At 41.1% G+C, this 22,415-nt stretch overlaps 1 long non-coding RNA gene across 1 annotated transcript; it reads left to right on the top strand.

Moving 5' to 3' along the window:
* The first annotated feature begins 5,986 nt into the window (after positions 1-5,986).
* On the top strand, positions 5,987-17,985 carry LOC113458615 (uncharacterized). Its single transcript, XR_012581269.1, has 3 exons — positions 5,987-6,197; positions 11,492-12,168; positions 13,506-17,985. It is a non-coding gene; the product is annotated as an uncharacterized LOC113458615 (long non-coding RNA).
* Positions 17,986-22,415: the final 4,430 nt, after the last annotated feature.

The following is a 22,415-nucleotide window of genomic DNA, read 5'->3' on the forward strand; positions in this document are numbered from 1 at the left end:
GTTTTCAGGTTGTCTCTGAGCAGTTTGCTGCCTGCTCTGGGCACACCTATATCTTTTTTGCACAAGTATTGATGACAGATGCATTTAGATAGCTAATACCCTCACCTACATGACTCTTTTCCCTCAAAAGTGACAAAGCATCCAAAAAAGGTCAGCCAGTCTCATTCCAGTGTATTATTAATTATATGTGCTTAATGCAGTCTGTAGCAGAGTATCCGCTCTATGAATAGCAGTCTATTCTCAGCTTCAAGATTCTGTTCAGGAGACATAATCAAACTCTTTAGAGCTGAAAATTTTCCTGCAAATCTTGGCTTATAACCATCTTGCTCTGATATTATGGAGGTAATACCAAAAGGCCAATATCTTCCTGCTCTTTTTTTTACCTGATGTTAAATGAGGCCAAATTTTATGTTCTCCTGGAGGAAAACTTTCTTCAAAGCCCCTGAGGTCATAAAGAAAGAGTCATAGATATGTGATCATAGCAGAATAGTTGGAAATGTGGAAGAACCTGTTGATCTCTCCAGGATCAGCGGGTTTTCTAAGAAATAAAGGAGTTTATCTCAGCTTCACAGCTCCTAAACCACTGTCTGCTTTCCCTTTCATTTGTTTGCATTGATCTAAGCATACAACCATTAACAAAGCAGCAATATACTTCAGAAGGAGCCAACCCTAATTAATTAAATAGACATATGAATACATGGCTGTAAATGATGAAAGCATTCTCTGCAGGATGCTTCCTGCAGCTGTGAAAAGATCACCAGTGGAGGGCTGGTTTTGAACTGAGATTAAATACTGGCACCACATCATGTGTCATTAAGTATAATTTGGATTAATCCTGGACAAAAGATGCTGTTGGGTAAAGAAGCCACATGATTTTGTAGAAAAAGGGAATCGTTCTAGTGGTTCTGTTTATGTGCTACATTGTAATAAAAGCAGTTTTGCAGCTTGCTGACCTTTTGTTCAGCCATTGGTAACAACTCCTCTCTGCAGTGTGTGTGTGAAGGGAGTTCTTGTGGCTCCCAGAGGGATGGTCTGGGAGATTTTGTGTCATCATCACACCAAGAAACAAAAATAGTAGTGTTCCTTGTTATAGGACAAACTTTTTGTTCAGTACAGAAAGAAATTCACTCTGTGGGCAATTTTTCACTTTATCATGTGAGACAGAAGAAATCCCAAGTAGCTGTTCTTCTCCTTTGGTAGGTGGAGAGGGAAGAATTCCTCCTTCCCTTGTGCTTCCCAGCATCTCCTCCACTAAACCTCAGAGCAACACAGTTCTGCTCAGGGTTGGCTTTTTTGTGGGGGGTGAAGCGAGAAAAGAGAGGAAGGAAAAGGAGTCATGGCACAGCAAAAAACAGATCAGGAAATAAGCAATAAATCTGGTTGTATCATTATTGCAGTAATCTGTGCTGAGGTAACACCCAGGGGTTCAGTTCAGATCCTGACATTATGCCATTTGTGTGCCCCCATAATGACACCCCTGATCCAGAGATCCACAGTCTAAGATTCAGGATTGTCCAAAGTCCCTTGCACATATTTCAGTACTAAACACTGGTACCATGCTCTCATTTTCAAGATTCTGTATCAACAATATGGCCCAGAATCCACAAAAAACAAATTTTCCCAAGAATCTTTAGACTAAAGGGATCAAATCTGTGCCAACTTTTTTTATGCTTGATTTCATTTGCCAGGTCTGTAGCCTCCCAGTTCTTTCATTTTACTGTATCCATACTTGAAGCAAGCACAATAACCAGTAATTACACTAATTTTAGACTATATCACATATTTCTTATTTGTTGTTATTGCCTTCTACCCTTAGTATAAGTTGCAAATTACCATTGTTATGTTTGTTCCGAATGTGTTTTATACTTCTTACAGACCCAGTTTTTTTCAGTCTTGTTTGTAATACCATAAAATGGTTCTGTAAAATGTAAAAAAAAATTTTGTAATCTTTTTATCCTAATCAACTAATCAGACATTTGTATGCTATGAAATTATAAAATTTAGGCCACTTTGGAGTGGTGATTTCAGATGGAGATTTGTGAACAGCATAATTGCAATGCATTCATGTGCTTGAATTCACGAGTGTGGTGGGAGTGCTCTGTAAGTTCTCATTCTGTCTGTGCAAAACTGAAAAACAGTGCTTTAAACGTACCCTGGAGAGTTTTTCTTAGCAACTGATAAAAAAGAAGAAAGAAAGAAGATGAAAAAGCCCCACATGTTTATACAGCAGTTGTCACCCACAGGATTCCAGTGCACTTCACTGGGTCCTTTCCAGCTCACAGAGAGCCATTCCATACAGAGCTGGGGCAACAAAGCCACCAAAGGAAAATGTTGTTGTTTGGCTGTGAAGAATTTCATATCCTGGAGATGAGGCTAACCTGAGTTTATGTTAGACATAACATGTCCTTATTCTGACAGTCCTCTTTTGACACATAATTGCCTGCTGTGCACATTTCATTTTCACCAAAACCACTGAAAAGAAGTGGGCTGGTTTCCTTCCAGCTCTCCTGCCACTGGAAGCACGCCATGTTCCTACAGAGCTTCCTGCCCAGAAAACTCTTGTTGCTTTGCAACAACCTTTTCTGCAAACTCCTGAGAAGGAAACCTGGATTTTGTCTTTAGTTCAGGATGGGAGGACAAGCCACGGAGCAGCTACTGACTCATTGCAGGACACACGATGTCACTAGGGGCCCAAACTGATTATTCTCCAAATGATATTTAGCAGGGCAAGGACTTATCAATTCTTCACAAGCCAAGAAACACTAAGATGGGAAACTGGCCTTTGAATGCTATTCTGATAATATTTATGGACTATTATTGCAGACACATGTGACAGCCACGTCAGCACAAGCGTTATCAATAACGGCTGAAGAGAAAACAAGAGGCTGTGACATTGTCAACACTGCAATCAGCCCTTCAGAGAAGTTATTTTCTGTGCCTTTTTAAGTGATATGTTTTCTCCACAGCATTGTTTTACTTATTTGTTCTGCAGCTGACACAAAGGCAATACAAAATATCTTCCTTGTCCGGAAGGCTCAGAGTGACATCAGCTGTCACAGTCTCCCAAACCTGCCTCAGACTGGCAGCTCACATGCTGGGGTATTCATGAACAGACAGTGGCCCTCAGAGAGATTATGTACCATTTGAGGTTAAAAACTTCAGATATTTTGGAAATCCTGAGCTTATTCTAAATTCTTTTCTGCTGAGTTTTGTGAGTTTCATATGTTCCTCAGAACTCAGGGATTGATATCAGAAGATGCCACGGGACTGACATTGTTACAAAAGCCACAGAATATGTGAACAAATTCAATACAAGTGAAGGTTTCTGCAGGAGGAGCACAGGACTTGTTACAGCAAACAGTGAAAACTTCCCACACCCTTTAACTCTTAACCAAAACATCTCTGCAGTGTACCTGGCTTGATAATTTCTGTTTTCTGTGTACTGCAGCCCAAGTGTGATGTTTGCTGACTGTTCTGTTTATTGCTCCCACAGCAGGGTATGGACATTTCCAGATCACACTATCACACTGTAGTGACAATGCTGATCCACTGATGCTTTAAACTGCAACACAAATCAACAGCTAGTTAATATAGCTCTATAAATAACAGGAGATAGGTGATCTCTAGTGACTGGTTCTAATTCTCTATGACCTTTCTTTCCTAATCTAATGCCATCCTGATATGTGTGTCAAACTAAAGCCTAGGGTCAGAGAGTATTTTCTTAGGCAGTACCTATACCTTTTAGGCAAGAATTTAAAGCTTTCAGCCCTTTCAAATAAAGGATGATTTTGCTTTAGATATTGTACAGTTACAAGTTGCAACCTAAGGCCATATTTATACACCAGAGCCCTGGAAATATACACACACACACACACACACACTATTTTCCCCATTATAATCTTTGGGGGACAATTTCAATAAATGGTTTTGTTCTATGATTTGAATAAATAAGTAACTCCCCACTTTATTTCAGTGACTATTTTCCCCGTGCATTTTTCAGAATAATTGCTGTCATCCCACAGGCAGATACATTACAACAATCAATGAGAGCTTTGAGCCAAACTGTGGAAAAGTTTTGTATCTTTGAAGCTCCAGTCGAAACGTTGCCCTCCAGAGAGCCAAAGGCAAGGGCAATTGGCAGGGTGCAATTCCAGCATCATGCACAGAACCTGGGAAAACGGCATCCAGAGGCAAGGCAGGACCTGGTGCTGAGGGGCTGCAAGTCCAGGCTGCTCACACCTTGCTTGGTGTTCTCAAAATGCATTAATGTTGCTGGGGACAAACAGAGGGTGACAGAAAGGAAGGTAACATCTTTTGATGTGTAAAGTATGAAAGAACAAAGCTTTTTGATTCAGTTCCTGTTCACTTGGCTGAACCAGAGATATTGTGAGGCTTGGAAACAGATGTACCCTTGAAAACTAATTACACTGAAGCTTAATGCTTGAAAATTTTCTTTCAGGAAGGTCCTTGTGCAATTGGGGATTTTGGGCTATTTCTCTGCTTTTGTCCTGCCACTGCAAATGGATGAGATGAATGTGTGGAGGGGAATTGATTGAGTACTGTCTGTGCTTGGAGGCTTGAGCTAATAAGTGACAAACATAAATGCTGTTTCTTGTTAGAGCCTGCTATGTGCAATCCTGCTCAGCCCATGAATACAGCTAAAACCAAAGGGGCTCTGCACAATTCCTGCAGCACATCAAGCACCAGCTGCCCCCACCTGGGACCTATGTGATTGCTTTGGGGGGCTGCTGGAGTGTAACTCAGCTTGGCCCAGTCACTCCAAAAGGACAGCTCATAGCAGGGCTGGTGAAGATAAACAGGATCTTTTAAAAGAGTAGAGTCTGAAAAGAAGGGCAGCTTCACAACAGAAATGATCAGGAATAAATTGCATAGGAGAGGAACTATTTCCAGCCGGAACCTACTTGTCCTTATACAAAATGAGAGCATGTGATAAATTAATTTGAAGCGAATTCTATTTTTTCTCATTGCTCAGGCAGTAAACCAAAAGGACAAGTAATTTAATTTGGCCATTGAAGCATCTTTTGATATCAGGAAAGGGGCATATCAAATGCTTTTTCCTGATGTCTCCAGAGTGCAGCAAGAGCTACAGTTGTACTGTGTGCAACACGGAGCCTGGGAGGATTCCTCAGAGATGCTGGATTGCCTTGTTTAGCTGGAGATAAACAGGTGATCCTTTTTTCCAGCTATGCCTGTTCCTAAAGGAAATTATCTCAATCCTAATTTAATGAAGGAGCCAGATCCAGATCATGGCATATTCAGATCATGTATTTTCTGGAATAGAATCCCAAATCAGATCAAATTAGTCCTGCAAGGTATCTGCAAGTTGTCTGGATAACCTGAAATAGAAATCTTCCACAATCCAAGATCTCCCCTGTTAATTAACCCTGCAATCCCTATGGAGTGAAGCTCCAGGCAGGAATATGACTCTATGGCATAGAGTGGGTGTTGATGGGCATTTGTTAAATAAGGTCCAGGCTTAAACCCTGTGTGGGGCAGAAGAGGTGAGGGTTGGGACAAAGATATAGCCTTTCCTCACTGGCTTCTTCACTTCCCATCTGTAGCCAGGGTTGAGCCAGTAGCTAGGTGCAGACACACACAGAGAGACACATCTGAATTTTGGAGACTGATCGAGTTTTTGAGCTCAGATCCAGCTGTGCATTTACTTGATGCTATTGCAATAGCTGTTTGAAGATTTTTGAGAACCCATTAAGGGCTGAAGAGTACCCCAGCACTTTGGATTGCAGGCAGTCTGAGTGCTCTGAATGGATAAAAGACTAGAACCAGACATCTCTATTAAAAAAAAAAAAAAAAAAAAAAAGAACTCTAGCCCCACAACAAAATCCAAATGTTCTCAGGATCGAATGAGCCTTTTGTGCTCCGTCCTCTCTACATGCTGCTCAGCTGTGCTTTTTTATTTTCCTGAGGGAGGACTGTTCCCTTGGCTACCATGCTGGCCCCTAATAGTTGGCATTTGGGCACAGGATGAAAACATTGCACTGTTTTTCTTTCATTCCTGCAGGAGCGGTGGGAACACAACTGGGAGAGGTTTCTGGTAGGCAACAGCTCCAGATGATAGCACTGAACCAAGCCAGGTGATTGTGCCCTCCCAGGCACTGCTCCAGGCGATCTCTGCATTCCTGCTGGCCACTGCCTTGCCAGAGAAGAGCTAACAGGAGGTGAGGCTTGAAGTGCTAACAGGAGGTGAGGTGTGGACTTGTGTCTCTGCCCTCCTGCACTGCAGGCAGCACAGAGCCCCTTCAGCTGCTGCGTTGCCTTTCAGCCACAGGCAGCAGCAGTGCCTCATGTGCAGCCCCATGCCAACAGGAGGGCAGGTCGCTGCAGACACAGCTAATGCCTGGCAGCTGTAAGCAGCATCATTAATCTTGCTGGCTTTCTATTTTAAGGACATTGTTGCTTCTGCATTAGAGGAATTAGAATAGTCTTGTCTCCTCTTGAGATCTCAAGGTCCTGCCTTCATTTGCCATTATGTGCTCTGTGAAACTGTTTCATTAAAGCTTCCACACAGTGACCTTTGCACAATAACCTGCTCTCTGTAGTCCCTCCGTGGTCTAGGCTGTTCTCATTTAAATTATGTTTCTGTGGAGGCAATCAAATACATCTTTTTCTCTACTTAAATGCCTGGAGCAAACTAATGTTCTTCTGCAGTCATGAAATGCAACAAAGGGACCATGATTGCAAGGGTAGGTGAGGCTTGCAGTTTCTGTGGAAACTGGAGACCAATGTGATGAAAGGGGCAGAAGGGGAAAGCAAGAACACAGGTCCACCAGATGAATAGAAAGGATTGTACCTCAGACAGAAGTTGAGAAAATGAGGCAATAAATGTGAGTGGATGAAGAGTTAAGAGTCTGAATAAGCAGCCTGACATGGTTTTCCAGTTCTAATCCAGTAATTGTGCCTCTGAAGGTTTGCTTGATGAGATGCAATATAGAATTTATTTACTAGGTAGCTGGGAACCTGGTAAGGACTTGAAGTGACTTATAACACAAAAATAATAAGGACACCACTAATTTGGGATTGGGAGAAAAAGAGAAGTCACAAATAGAGAAAGGCTCTACTGCTTTTATTATTTTTCCCCCCTATTTTCTGCGGTGGCCATTACAGATAGAGATATGACCAAACCTGAGAATTCAGGGACATGCCTGGTGCTCAGGTAGATCAATCCCATCTTTGTAAGCAGGACTGCTGGCTTTGCCCACCAGAAAGGCTCAGAGGACAGAGAAGGCAACTTGTGGAGAAGGAGCATGGGAAGCACTGGTGCAGGAGCTGCACTCAGGGTTAGCTGCTGTACAGGAATTTGCAGTGTTTCAGCCCAGCTCAGGAACAGAGGGAAGGTGATTAGCAGGTTGGTTTGCTGAGCCTGTGTGACCTGAATTGAAACCGAGCTATAAGGGGCCTTGCAGTTCTACGCTCTGGTTCTCTGTCTTTAGCCAGAATTATCTGTATTTATTACATCTGAGACCTGTCTGCTTAACCTCTACCAGAGTCTTCAGTCACTGCATGCAATTTTTTCCTGTGTTTACTAAACTTCCCAGCAGAGAACTCATTATTTCCTCAACCACCACAAATACAATGTTGTAAAAGAATAATATGGAAGCAAGCAAGAACAGCCGAGCAGCACAGAAGCAGGAGGCCCAGCAGTCTTTGGCCTCCTTAGGCCCTCTATTACTTATTTAGTTCAAGTTGATTGCAGTAGGGTGCTGTTTACAACTGGGTGAAGAACAAGAGCCCTTCCAGCACTCTGGGAGTGAAGATTTGATTCTTCAGCATCAGAGAAGACAGCTAGCAGGGGGTCAGTGTAAAAATGCAGCTCATTGCAATGAGGGAGAGAGGCAGAAAAAATGAGAGTAGCTTCTGGTACTAGGGATAAGGATCATCTCAGATTTATCTTTCAACTGTGTCAAAGTGTAACTGCTCTTCAGGTTTTATTGTTAGTGCTGTCATTGCAATAATACGCTAGAAATGAAATGCTTTATTTACTGATAAGAAAAGAGATTTATTCACCATGTGATATGCTGCTATTTTCACACAAAGATTGTATCAGAAGTCCCAGACAGCTGAATAGTATCTGGAATTAGAGAAAAGCAAATAGTGGCAACCTGCTGCTCCCAGCTTCTGTCCAAGTAGAGATGCTAAAATGTGCACTAAATCCTGATTTTTTAAAAAGACTTTTACAGAAAAATGAAAGCTCTCCAATGGCTGTGGTCCAATTCCCCAGAAAAGAGGATCCAAGGCAGCCTTTCCATTGCTGGCACAGACAGCCCTGCTCTGTCACCTCCCCGAGAAGCAAAACTAAAAACCAAACTTGTTGATCTGAATAAGCAGCCTGACATGATTTTCCAGTCCTAATTCGGTAATTGTGCCTCTGAAGGTTTGCTTGATGAGATGCAATATAGAAAGATACATAGTCCTTTGCAAAAGTTGGTCCACAGGTCATTATTTCAGCCAAAAATTTCCATTTCAAAGGAAATCAGAGAAAACACAGTGAAGACCATGTGAAAACAGAACTCACCCACCCAGCCAGCCCAGTAAAAGGCTCCTGGTGTGACCCAATGAGTCAGCTCATTTTCTTTCAAGCAACTCACTTAGCAGAAGGTCTCAAATCACTTTCGCTGAACAATTCTCTTAGATTTCCACAGAATAAAACACCAGATCCCATTTGCACAGTCTGCCATTTCCTTTTTGCATTAAAACTCTGAGTTGCCCTTATCAGGTCAGGGCTGCCTTATCACCTTCCCCAGAAATGCTTCAGTCCTATATATAACAAGATTAACATTCACTGCACCCCTCAAGTCTTGGAGCTCACAATTTAAAGTTCCAAGCGCTGGCTTGGTAGCTCCAGCAAACACTAGGAAGGATTTCCAGGATCTCTGTAGCTCCTAAACCCCTTGGCACAGGCCTCCCGAGTACAGCAGTGCTTTTAGGGAGCAGCTCTGCCCACGGGCTGATCCCTGTGGATGTAGAGACCAACAGCCCCAGTGGGAACACCAGGGGTAAGAAACCACTGCTCCCATTTAGCTCAAGATCATGAGTATTGGCACCAGTTACAAATGCAGCCTAATGAAAAGCAAAGCTGCAGAAACACGTTTTATCATTGACTCAAAAGAGAAATCAATATGTTCATATATATTACAGGCAGCAATCTCCATTAAAAAGCAAAGGGGTGAGACAATAATGTTCTTCATACTTGCTAAGATCCTACAGTTTTTAAACATTTAAGCCTCTCTGTCAAAAACTGGGTTCATACAAGAGATCAGCCCAATCCATCTGCTTTTACTGACTCCTGGAAACTTACAGCCAACTACCAGGCCCTGCTGGGAAGGCACTTTTCCCAAAGTATGTGAAGGTCTGCAAAGAAGAGAGAGGTTTTTGCCTGTGAATGGTTCAGAGCACCCAGCAGATGCAGTGAGGTTCAATTTGCCCATACTGACAGTACACTTTGCATTTGCTTACTTAAGAAGACAAAATTGCATTGAGGGGATTTGGGTTTCCTTGATTGCCAGGAGATTGAATGGGGGCTGTTTGGGTCAAATGAACAATTTTAAGTGCAGTGCTTTGTGCAGGTGTCTTTATTAAAATAAAATGATAACTAAAAAGAAATCAAAAGAAACATCCTGAGTCACTAGCAGCCTGTCTGTCTTGTAATCACTTGTGGTCTAATTTACTGAAATTTATTTCTGAAATGGAAATTTATTGGGATGCCACTTACAGTAATTTCACTGTTTTCCTTCAGGAAGCAAAAAAGCAGAAAGAATTAAGCTGGTCAGAGCAAAAATTCTGTCAAAGGAGGCAGCAGACATGGCAGGAGTCACACACTGCCCTGGCTCTACTAGGCCAGTGAGTGCACCTTTGCACAGCTGCAGTCTGCCCCAAACAGCTGCTCATCATAGAGTGGCAAAAGCCACTAAAAGAAATTAACTGTGACATTTGCTACAACAGCTACATGAGACACTGGTACATTTTGTTATTGAAAACAAGGAGCTTTCCAAGTGGCTCTGGTCACAGATTGCATTATGCACGTTAAATGTCTGTGGCAGCAGGAGTACCAGACAGTAGGTGGAGTGAGGAACATGAACTGAGAAAAGGCAGCAAAATTCCCTAATACAGCCAGCAAAACCACCAGCAGAGACTCACTGCCAAGTTCACAATGAGCTGGAAGCCACAGCTCTACAAAGGTGTCAGCACACCACTGTGTCTCACAGTACAGGAACTATAAAGTACCTATGGCAGCCCTGAAAAGTAGAAATGTGTTAACTAAGGAACACAAGGAAGATTTGAAGAAGTCATCTCTAACTATGATGTCAAAGTACTACTTTTACATTTGCTGGTATCTCAGAGAAAACACTCTGGGGAGGAAAATCTTCTGTACTCAGGAGGTCACTCCAATGAACCTGGAGTACAAGCAAGGATTGACATTCAAAGTAGAGGGCAGGGCCCCCAGCACTGCTTTCAGCTTTGGAAATTCTAAGTTACCTTATAGTTTGTGGTACTTTGCAAGAAAATTCTGAAAAACTTGTTAAAACCAGGCATAACTAACTAAAAAGCATGTGCTTTGTTTTCTTTAGTGTGTCTTTAGCTTTGGCTCTGATAAACCACTGAAATGTTTAAGCCTGTGCTTTCACAAAACAAGCCAGGCTCACCCCTACATGGGTGGCCTGACAAAGCATCTGGAGAGCTGCAAGATGGGTGCTGTACTGTTGTGCACAGCCAGGACTCACCAAGGTTCTCCTGCCTCCTGTCCTGGCATTCTGTGCTGCAGGTTTGGCCCCAAGTGCTATTCACAAGCTAAACCACAAAATCCGGCAGTGCCGCCCTTCACACCATGAGGAGACAAATTGATGTGAGGACATTCACACCTCAGCTTGCACAGGAGTCATCCCAAAGGATAGAAACACATTTTTATTATATACTCTGTACATAAAAACGTTGCATCTAATAGAACATCTTCTATCTAAAATAAATGCTTGGTACCTTTCTGCAAATTCAATGGAAGTCAGAGTAAGCCCATCTGTTTTCATCTCTGGGACTAATATTGCTTCCTCCATTTCATTAATGTGCATTTATCCTGCTCTCCCTTGCAAGGGAAATGCAGCAAGCCTGAACTTTGATTAGGAGCAATCAGAAAACATCCACACCTGCATGTAGGCAGTGGGAGGCTTTTCAATTGGAAATGGATTTTGAGAACATAATGTCTCTGTTTTGAAAGGGCAAATGCATCTTTCAAGGAATACAAGCAATAAAAAACATTCAAGTATTGTGTTTCTTCAAGGATAGTAATGCTATCACAGAATCAAGTGCCTTAATTGCTGAAGTGATTAATTTCTGCTCTTTGGAACTAAATATATTCAATGTTACTAAAGAAGACCTGGAGAGTTTTCAAAAGCTGGATGATAGCACAGGCAGTGCTTATCGTCTGTCCAAAACAAGGTGTCCTTTCTCTTGCCCACTTTAGGTTCAAGAGGCAGATGCAAGAACTGTGGTGTGGGCACCTGCAGTGCCACTACAGCAGCCCAAAGAGCACTGCAGCAGGGCAGGGCATGGAGGAGCAGGCTGATTTCTGCTGGAGAGAGCAGCCTGGCAGGGAAGCAGTGCCTAACTGAGATAAGTGGCTTTTATTCATTCTGTTTCCGAGTCTCTACTATCTTTAATGCTTGTTGAAATAAAGGTTTTGGAAGCAAAGTCTTCCCTGATGGTGTAACTTTCTCGTCTTTTGGTTAAATTCTAAGGATGTTTCTGCTCCTCATTTTTCAGGTGCCCAGGAAAGAGGGAGGAAGGCAAGATTTACTATTCCCATAACACCTAAATATAAACTGTAATCAGATTTATAAACAACATCTACAGACCTCTTTCATAAGCTATAAAAAGCTTTGCAAAGTACATCTGTGCACTTCTATTTCCTTTTCATAGTCTTTCACCTTTGCTTCTATTTCCCTAAATAGAAAGATAATAGTATTAATCTATTCCTTGGGGCTTTTGTGAAGATTCACAATTAATATTTATGCAATAAAATGAAGTAAATGCTGCATAAGTGCTGAGCATCATTATTGTTCTCTTTCTCTCTTCATTAGCACACCATGTACGTGCCAAGTAGAACAGATAAACACAGAAATTAGCTGCCCTCAAAGCCAGGCAAGTGAGAAAGGTAACATGAGTGCTAGAGAGCCATTAATTAAAAATGTTTGCTGTGGGTGACATCTGTGGCAAACAAAACAACCCTCTGAGATTTAAAGAATTAAATATGTTTCTTTACACATTTGAGCAAGTTCTGTCTGCAGCAAAGAAGTTCTGGGAATATTTTCAAATTAAATATGCAGCATACACTCCCACAGCAGCTGCATCTTAAACAGGAATCCACCTGAAGCAGCAAGTAGGTTTTGCATTGTAAAACCTGGAAACCTCAGTGATTCTTTCCAGATGTCATTTATTTCCTTTGCTTATTACTACGTGTGTGTTTTCCAAAGCCCAACTCACATGGAACTGCCTTCACCTTTGCAACTACTACAGTAGCCAATCCCCATTTCTACAGGTTTTTGATGCAGGAATTTGGATTAGTCCCAACATGATCAGGACTTTTCATTTGTCCATCTCAGCCATGCTGGCCTGCAGAGCTGAGGTGGCCATGCCCTTCAGAGCAGGAAGGTCCTGCACAGATAACTTCAAAGATTTTCTCTCTAGGAGTATCTGGGTATCTGATGGAATCTAATTAACCCTGACACAGCTATTTAAAAAGTAGTGAACAATTTCATGCTCTCAGCATTTGTACTTCGGGAATATCCTAAAGGAAAAGGAGAAAGTTTCATTGTGAATGCTGTCCATTAATTTGCTTGATCTTTTCCTTTCAAGAGGAATAATGTCCAATGAGAAGCAGTGGAAACTGCAAATGGTGTGTAAGAACAAGTGTAATATGCAGCTGTAAATTAAAATGCCCATTTGCAATGGGGAGCTAGTAAAAGAAACTCAGCAAAGCAGGTCAGCTTTGCTCTCATCAAAATCAGAGCAGAATCTGCCTGTCAGAAAACAAAATATTTTTTGCTCAAGCAGATCATTATGCTGCTTTTTACATGCTTTGCATTTCCTAACCACTCCTTAAAGCTCTGCTCTGTGACAATCCATAGCAATACTTAACTAGAACTGCAGACTGCAAGGGGTCTCCACCAATTAACAATGAAGGAGAAAAACCATTTTAAAAATGAGAGACTAATTGTAGCAGCAATTGTTAAGTGCAGTTGCCTTGCAGGACTCTCAGAGGAATCCAGAATGGAAAGCCTTGTGTTACACCCCTCACCTGATGCTGGGAGAGACACTGCCTTTAACCCATTTTTGCTGTGTTCTACCTATGTTGCTTGTACAGCAGAGTTTGGGTTGGGAGGAATGGATTGGGTGGGGAGTTATGGCTGATGTAGACTTAAAACTAGGTTAGTTCATATTTAGTTTTTTTTTTTAATTGTGAATATTCCACCTTATAGGAGCACAGAAGGTGATTGGTGCTAGAAGCCCCACAGCTGTGATGAGAAGGAGGGAGGACATGCTGCTTAAGTGCCATGGCTGGTGCAAGCCTAATGCCAAAAGAAGGGGATAAGACAAGGGGACCTGGAAGAGACTGGGAGCAGGAAAGTGTAATGAAGTTACTGCATGGACAGGATTAAATTACTAAAAGTCATAAAAGTCACAGAAATCATGCTAAAGAAACTGGAATTGTGAACTTGGCTCCTAAGCTTCCTAATGTGTCCTTACCTATCCCAGTATCACTGATATGCTCATTTGCATAAAAGGATGCTTTATTTTATAACAGCAAATTATTTGTCAGCTGGCCTCTGCATCTGCTCCTTGGCAATTTAGATTAATGGCATTTATGGCTTTTCTTTAAAGAAATTGTTGCAGCTTTCCCTTGGTGCCAAAAGAAGGATGTCTATTGTTCTTCATGCTATAATTTTTAAAAGTCTAAGATGTTTTTTGATTTGCTTAAACTGAGAATATGAGTAGCAAAAGAGAATTAAATTTGCATTGCATAAAATAAAGATGAAAGCGCTTTGATGGAGTCTTGATATACACTTAGGAAGCATTTTTAAAATACCCGTATTCCCAAAATGTACATAGACACATTGAGAATCAGTTGCTTGTTCAAAGGCTAATTTATTATAATTTATACTGTTTGGCTACTGAAACAATCTGTTTTCTTCTTCCTGTAAGGTTTTAGATAATCTGAAAGGATCAGAGTAAGATGTTTGTTCCAATGGATGTAGCTATCCACTATCAGAAGCTTTTTTGTGCTTCTGGATAAGAATTTTATGCCCAACAATAAAGATGGTCCCATATTTAGCTAACTTGCAACAGCTCTTTTTCTTTGGAGGGTGCTGGGCCAGTTCCATAGGAGGACTGCACATGGTCTGTACATAATCTGGCAGATCCATGAACATCCTGTTAATTAGAGCTGCTTTTATAAATTCAGGAATAAAGTAGCCTAGTCCCTGTCTCGCTGAAATACCAGATACAGTAGCTTATCCATTATTTGTGCTTCAAGTTCTTTATTTCATCCTGGTGATGAAGACTACAATCTTCGTCAAAACTCCAGGCAAACATGGAGAATTCAGGTACCAAGAGTCAGTGGCCTGGTGTATTGAGGAAGGCAACAGGAGAGCAGCTGGCTGTGGTGAGCAGGCCCAAGGCAGTGCCCAGGCTCTACGCTTGGATGCCTTCTCTTGTAATCCTCTGGCACATCAGAATAGGTCTTTCAGCTTTTTAATCAGTGGTAAAATAGAGAGACAATCCAATTTGTTCATTGTCTGGGAAGAAGAAGAAAACAATACTGCTACAATTGTGTTGAACAATTTTGTTTTCATGATCTCCATATCCGTATTGCTGATTAATTCACATTTCCAGCTGCCCTTCACATTTTTCCATTAATTTACTTCACTCTAATAATTTTTTATCTTTTAAAACTTGATTTGACTGGAGGAATTTTTTTCTCAGCTAATTCTGATTGTTTCTAATTTGGAAGGCAAAGGCAGATATGGCTTAGCACAACATTAATATCCCTCAACACTCTTCACTTTTCATTTGGCCACTGGAGAATGCTTTAGTGGCTGAATGTCAGGTTTTAATGAAATGGTTTTTCTGGGGAAAACTGCTTTAGTTTAGTCCTTTGCCCTTCTTAGCCACATAAATAAAGCTGGAAAACTGAACTGCTATTTGAAAAGTGGGCATTGGAAGACAAGATGTGTACAATGGCAGTTCACATGCTTTACTCATTGCTTAAAAATCACACGGTGTTCAAACTTGCAGCATTGCACTATCCCAAACACTAAACCATTGGGATTATATTCTGGAATTGTGCTGAGGGAGTTATGATACGGTTTCCTTGATAACTGGTACACATAATTAGATTATATTTCATTTAAAGAAAGCACCTAGCAAGAAGAATTCTGACTCCAATCTCATTAATTCATACTAAGCAAGATTTTTAATTACATCCAGGTATCTGGAGATGCAGCAAGGTGCTTAATTCACATGGTCTGATGGAGAAGTACGCTACAGTCAGTTTTATAAACCTCACTTCAACTTCCTTAAGACCAGTCCACCTTTCTTTTCACTTCTCCTGCTCTCTCCTGAGCTCTCCCAGACTGTTCCAGGCTGGCTGTGAGCCATACAGCACAATCCTGAAGCTGAGCAAATGCAGATACCAGGCCAGATGCAGGGCTTTGCTAACCCATTGTTTGGAGATGGTATTTTCCTAGCAAACAGACTGAGATCATGTCTGCTCATAAAAACACGTGTAGGCACACCGTTGGATTCAAGGTAATGTCAGTTATTCCTCAAAATTGCTGGCACACAGAGTGAAGCAGAGATTAAAAGCAAATATGGTCTTAATGCACTGTTATGAGTTGTGCTGCTCAGGGCTTGGCAAATATTCTCATGCAGAAAACCCCCAGGGATTCTACTTATTCTGCCTATCAGGCCCAGGACCATAAATCATTACACTAGAAATAAGGAGCACTGAAAAACATCACCATTATTTAACACTGCAGAGCTCTTTCTCCAGAGAAAAAAGAGTTGCTACAAGGATGAAATCCAGCTTATGGATTTGGGATGTACTTTTGCCATGGCAAACCAAACCTGGGGGACCATGTGTATACAGAAAATTGTAGTGAGCCAACTTATTGCCAGCTTCCTTTCCTTTTCCTTAGCCTGCTGTGCTGACTCCAGACCCCAGCTATGGATTGTACTGCTCTGGAGTCTGGAGAACACTTCTAAATGTGGCAGATAGGTGGGAAACAGGGCATTGATTCTTATTGATCCTGCACCTTCATCCTGGCTAGACAAAATCCTCTGCTAATGTGCCTCTGGGTATTTTCCAGGGCTGGCCTTGCACTGGAGAGCACAGAGCAGAAAATGCCATCTTTCCAAGTAAAAATAAGGAGTAAATGTTTCTCATTTTACTTATGTGAGCAGCACAGCATCTTGGTAATTAGTAGTTTGGGGGAGTTCTCATTCTGAAGGGTTTAATGGATATTAATGATGTTGAGGAACTCTGCTTTAAACAGTAAACACCATTGGAGCTGTTTATCAACAAAAGTTTTCAATCTAGGTCAGACACAGAGGATTAAAAAAAACCAAAACAGTTTATGAAGTACTACTGGGTAAGAGACATTGCTTAAAAAACAAAAGAAACACAGGGGAAAGCTATTATACACATTATGAACTTATGAAATTTGATCTTTAGATTTAATTTAAAGCCTTTCTGAGGCACTCAATAACATTTTTGTACTGTTAATGCCACAGTATTTCCTCACTTTGCCCAGTAACAATCATATGTTAACACAGAAAACACATGCCCTCTAATGTTTCTTATTCCAATACCTTCTAAATCTATATTCACATCAGTGCCTTCTTTAAAGTCCTTAGATAGGAAAGTAAGAACAACATTATGGATTATCTTAATTGAAACCAAGCTGGTCCCAGCTTTTACTTTACTTCTTTTTCCCAAGTATTTTTTTATTCTTGTCTACACCATTTATCAATCACAACTAAAAGCAGTCCTAAGCCACCCCTGATGAGATGGGATACCACCCCTGCTTACATGAGATGCTTACAAAAGAAATGAGAATTTTAAGTATCTAGTTTTGTCCTTGGGGTTTGGCCATGGGTAAGATCCCTAACATGCAGATTTGCACACTCTCCCCACCAAAGAGCATGCAGTATCTTTCCTTTCTTAATTTCTAGAAAAAAATGTTTGTAATAAATCTGGGATTAAGGGCAGGTGTGGCTACAAACAGATTTGGGAAGGTGAAGTAATTGCTATTTGCTGAAAGTAATTGCTTCTTGTTATGATTACCATAGCAATTAATGTAATTCTCTATAATACCATTGGGAATAATAAAGTTAGTGGAGAACAGCAAACAAACACCTTTGTCTGCTCTGGAAAACAGATTAGTACCAAACCTGCCTTGTTATATGGACAGCAGGAGAGCTGCATCATCCTTTTAACTTCACTTTCTTGCTTTTAAATGCTTGGCTTAGGCAAAGTCATGAGAGACAATTAGGTTTTTGTCACTTAGCAACCAAAACTGGGTTCAGGAGCAAAGCAATTTGCAACAGACAGTACTTGACTACTAAACCTTGCCACTGCAGCACATCCACAGCCACTCACTCCTGCTTGAAATGAGGGAGTCTGGGCACAGAAAAACAACCAAAGCACCTTTCAAAAGAAGTGTTCATGTTCAAATTTTCAAGCTACTTAGAGGAACTTTGTCCTCCCCTGATTTCCCACCCCATCACCCACACAGAAGAGTTTTTGTAGAGGTCCTTGAGACAGGAAGGACACAAGTGAGCACCTAAGCTGTCTGAAGGCATCTCAGTGCTAATGCCAGCCAAGTCAACTGCAGTGAAACACCCATGTACCATGGATATCACAGGGACCTCTCCTTCTGGGTGCTCACTTGGATCACTTAGGTGCTCTTAAGTTTCAAGTAGGTACTTAGGATGTCCCTGGATGAACAGGAAGTTTTGAATGAAAATATGGCACAATGAAATAGTGAAAAATTATTGTAATTCTACATTCCTTGTAAATTATGGGACTTCGGGTCTTTAACAGAGGTAGACAAACATTGGTGACAAAAATACTATTCCTTTTTATAAAAGTACTTCAAGTAACTCCATTTTAGAAGGATCACAATATCTAGTTAAGATTCAAGGCCTAATTCTGGTATTGGTTGGAGCCATTCACACCATGGGCTCTCAAAGACTCAATTTCAGCAGTGCACAGGAGGGCAGCAACAAGCACAATCTGCTTTCAGCTCTGGCCTGATGAAAGCACCCTTGACTCAACAGCATTGTCCAGAAGTGACACAAGTGTGTACTTTCTGAGGAGTTTAAACACAATCTTGAAAAATGTTTGGTGGATATTACAGGAGCTCCTGCTGGAAGCAGAAGCCCAGTGTGCTGATGGATGAAGAGAATTTTACTCTGATATTCCAGCATCCAGCTAAACCATTCAGTTCTGGAAGACTGAATAGATGTAGTTGAAAATCACAGTAGCCAAGTATTTCTCATTACTTTTTGCAGCTGAAATGCTGTGGAAAGTGGAGGAAATTACTTTGGTTGGGGCATGAAATGCTTGCCTGGAAGTCCTTAAGTATTTTGTTCAGCCCCAGTACACAGAAAATAAAAATGTCTGAACAAATTTACTGCCTCCCCTGAAAGCTGCTCCAGTGTCACAAAAGTCTACATTCACCTGAATTAGTACAAGATCCAACAACAGTCTTGGTATATTAGACATGTGTTAATTATGTTCTGTAGATAAATAAAATGACATTTAAATTGTCTCTAATAATGGAAGTGCACATTGAAGCTACTGAATTTCCTTATGCTAAAATAAGCAACAAAGATTGTGATGATATTTTTGCTCTAAGAAATGCTATTCTTTTTTTAACTTATGCTTCTCATTAGCACAAAATAATGGGTAACCACAGATCTAATTGCCAGGGTTAGTTTGTGCTTAATGACATGTGAAGTCTGCTCCTTGGATTCCAGAGAAATGTGAGCTTCTGGGTGTTTCCCTCTATTCCTTTCTTAAGCATGTGCAGCATTTCTGCCCCCTAAAGATTTACTCTTTAAAAGGCTGCTTTGTGCCTTTAATACTGGAGGGTCCTACTCTTCCTAGGCATTAGACTGGAAAGCCTGTGTGTTATACAAACATTTGTTAAAATATTCATATTCTGAACCGGTTTCAAGACATACCTAATAAATACCCAGATGATCTTAGATTCTGGAAGTTACCAGGGATTAGTTTAATATTTTCCAGCCAGATCCCAGAGTTTTAGATACTGAACTGAACACGGTGTACCTGAAAGAGAAGAACAAATTGGAAAAGTGTAAATGTTAGGGGTGGTATGACCCAGAATTCAAAACTTCAAATACTTTTCCCTGAATCATCTTATTCCATGAGACTTGAAACCTACACAAACAACATTTCTTCCTGAGGGAGGAAGAAATTGAAATCTGGAAATCTGAAAAATAACTTTCCCAAAAACCTTTCTCTCACATCTCTGCTGCCAGGACAGACATTAGGAAAAGTGCAGGAGTGTGTGAAGGCCTGGATGTGAGGACCTGCCAGTGCCATGCCCCTGGGTGACCTGGCGCTGCAGTGAGCCACAGAGGGAGTGCTGAGCAGGACAGCCTGAGATCTGGCAGCTGCAGAAGGAAACATGGAAACAACCTCGCTGAATTCTCTGCTACAGCAGCACTCCTGCATCCCCCCTGGAACAATAAGCCTTGGGTGTAGAATGGCTTTGTCTTACCTGGTCCTTCCTTTCCTCTTTCTTTGTGTGCTTTTCAAACAGCACAAGGAAACAGATGGTCTATCCCTGGCATTGCATCTCACAATTTTGCCCAGACAAGTCTGAGCCACAGATTATTTGCAGTTTATGATGAAGCTGGACATAGCTATCTATTGGCCAGGGTCCTTGGTAGGAAATAGCCACACAATTTCAAACATTTTGTCTGTGCTGTAAATGACCAGACAGAACAGTGACTTCCACAGGCCTTCTGTTCTCAGAGTCCTTTCTAACTCCATCTTTTGGGGTAAACTTTTTTTACTGTTCATGCTTGTTGCTTCTGTCTATTTCCCTTTCCCTGGATGTTACCATGTGGGATAAGCAATGCATACTGAGTACTGCTTAGATACAGCCCAGTGATCTGCCAGTGAATTCCTTCTGTGGGTGTTTGAATTCCCCAAGACTAACTTACAGATTTAATTTAGTCCCATTATATCACTGAAACAGAATTCTGTACTTTCATTTTTCTCTGTCCTGGGATATCTTATGCTATTCCCAAAAGCAGCTGCACAGGACATCACGTATTGTGATGGTTTTATTTTTGGCTGGTTCATAATTAACTGTTAGCTGGTGAGTTAAAGTATTATTCCACATCCCTTGTCTAACACTACAGACTGACTGTGCAGTGCTTTACAACTCCTTTTCTTATTATTATTTAACATATTGCGATATTCTGCATAACTTAGAAAATTACTTTATTTGACTTTATTACACGCTACCACTGAGGACTCTTCAGGCTCCTCACACTACCTGCTGTTGCCAAGCTGATAAACATGAACCACTGCCTGTTGATAACGTGCAAGGAATATGATTTGCCTCAAGTGGAACAAGCTCTCCAGTTGTGACGTATTAGAGCGATCTTGACGCCAACGGCCACCCATTAACATGCTAATCAGCACCAAGGGGAAGAGCCAAAACCACCAACCCAAAAACTCATCCAACTCGAAGGAAACCACAGTTTTACCACGGTGGTGTTGTACCAGCTGTACCAGCAGCCCATGCTCAGGTTCAGTATGTTCATCCTCAGGGCAGAGGTGAGGACCTGCAGGACAAGTTACCTCTTGTGAAGTCACCACTTCACCATATTTTTATCCAAAAGATTTAACCAGTCCTCATGACCTTTGCTTTCCCAGCTCCTGCCTTCCCATGGCAACAGAGAAAATAAAAAATACAAAATATTCACAAAATATACCTTAGAAGAAACATATTACTCAGAGGTGATCTGTACATTTAGCCATTAGAGCCAACACCTTCAGCACTTGCTTTCCCAACTGTAGCTCAAACTGCTCTTACTATTTTTTAAAAACACATGTATTGCATGAATACATAGTCTATTTACTGAGTTACCTGTTAATTGTGGAGAGATTCTGAATTTGTTGTATTCATCATTAATAAATCCAGATATTTCATTTGCAATTTCTGGCTTTTCATGCTGTGGGAAACACTCAGACACAATCTCACACGACATTAAAGTCACTGCACCATGTCTCTCAACATCATTAAAATAAGGAATCATCTCTGCTTAAAAAGTGCAAAGAAAAATTTCCCAGCTGCATTATTTTCTCCTCTGGAGAAAGGATTTTGGGATCTCTTTTAAAAAAGACAAAATTAATACCAACGTTGGACTGAAAGGACAAGAATTTCCTTTACCTTTTAAAAAACCAAATGCACAAATACTGATTCTCTCATTACTTTCCTTCACTTCTTTGCAGCTAAAAGTTCTCTTTAGCAAAACCAGTAATTCAAGGGTTCAGCCAGTCTATAAAGCTCAGATGAGGTGAAAAAATGAGTTTTGAAACTTTGCAAACAAGTTGCTCTGAGCCAATTTTCCCACAGCTGAATCTTTGCCTTGTTTGTTCTCGTTTCCCACAGGTAGTTATGGCATTGGCAATTTGAAAAACCTTGCTGATATTCAGCATGTTGTTTTATTTCCTCTCCTATAATTGAGTTGTGCTGGTCTGACATTTTGATTCAGCACTGTAAAAGAAGCCGATATAATTTACTGAAATTTCTGTGGTTGATTCAAAAATACTGATTCAATTTCTCAGTACATTCATTAAGGGAAACATACTTAACCTCACATTTGTTTGCAGAAACAAACAGCCATTCATCAGGAACATGGGGAACATCTCACTCTCCCCAGAACAAGTCACAACTTTGGGCAGGGATGGATCTGACCTCAGGCTTGGTTTCCACAAGGCTTTTCTTTGGAGTACAGTCCTATAAAGCCATTGCAGAGCCACTTCAGTACATTCTCAACCCTGCATCAACACCTAAAAGGTTTCCACCTGCTCCAAGCTGGGTGAGAGAAGAGGGAGAACAGAGGCAGCAATAATAGCAAAGGACCAGGTCAATGCAAGGTTTATTTGTGAAATCCAGATGATCATAGTAAACATGAGAATTGACAACACAAATTGTTCATAAGCCAGCTGCTCACTTTCCTTTATTCTGGAGACAAAGCCTGGCTCTTCCTTCTGCCCACCCTTTCCAGATTTTGTCTGGATGAGGGCTCAGGAGGTACAAGATGCTGCCTCACCAAGTTCA

Source organism: Zonotrichia albicollis, chromosome 8 (assembly GCF_047830755.1).
Source record: "Zonotrichia albicollis isolate bZonAlb1 chromosome 8, bZonAlb1.hap1, whole genome shotgun sequence".
NCBI lineage: Eukaryota > Metazoa > Chordata > Aves > Passeriformes > Passerellidae > Zonotrichia > Zonotrichia albicollis.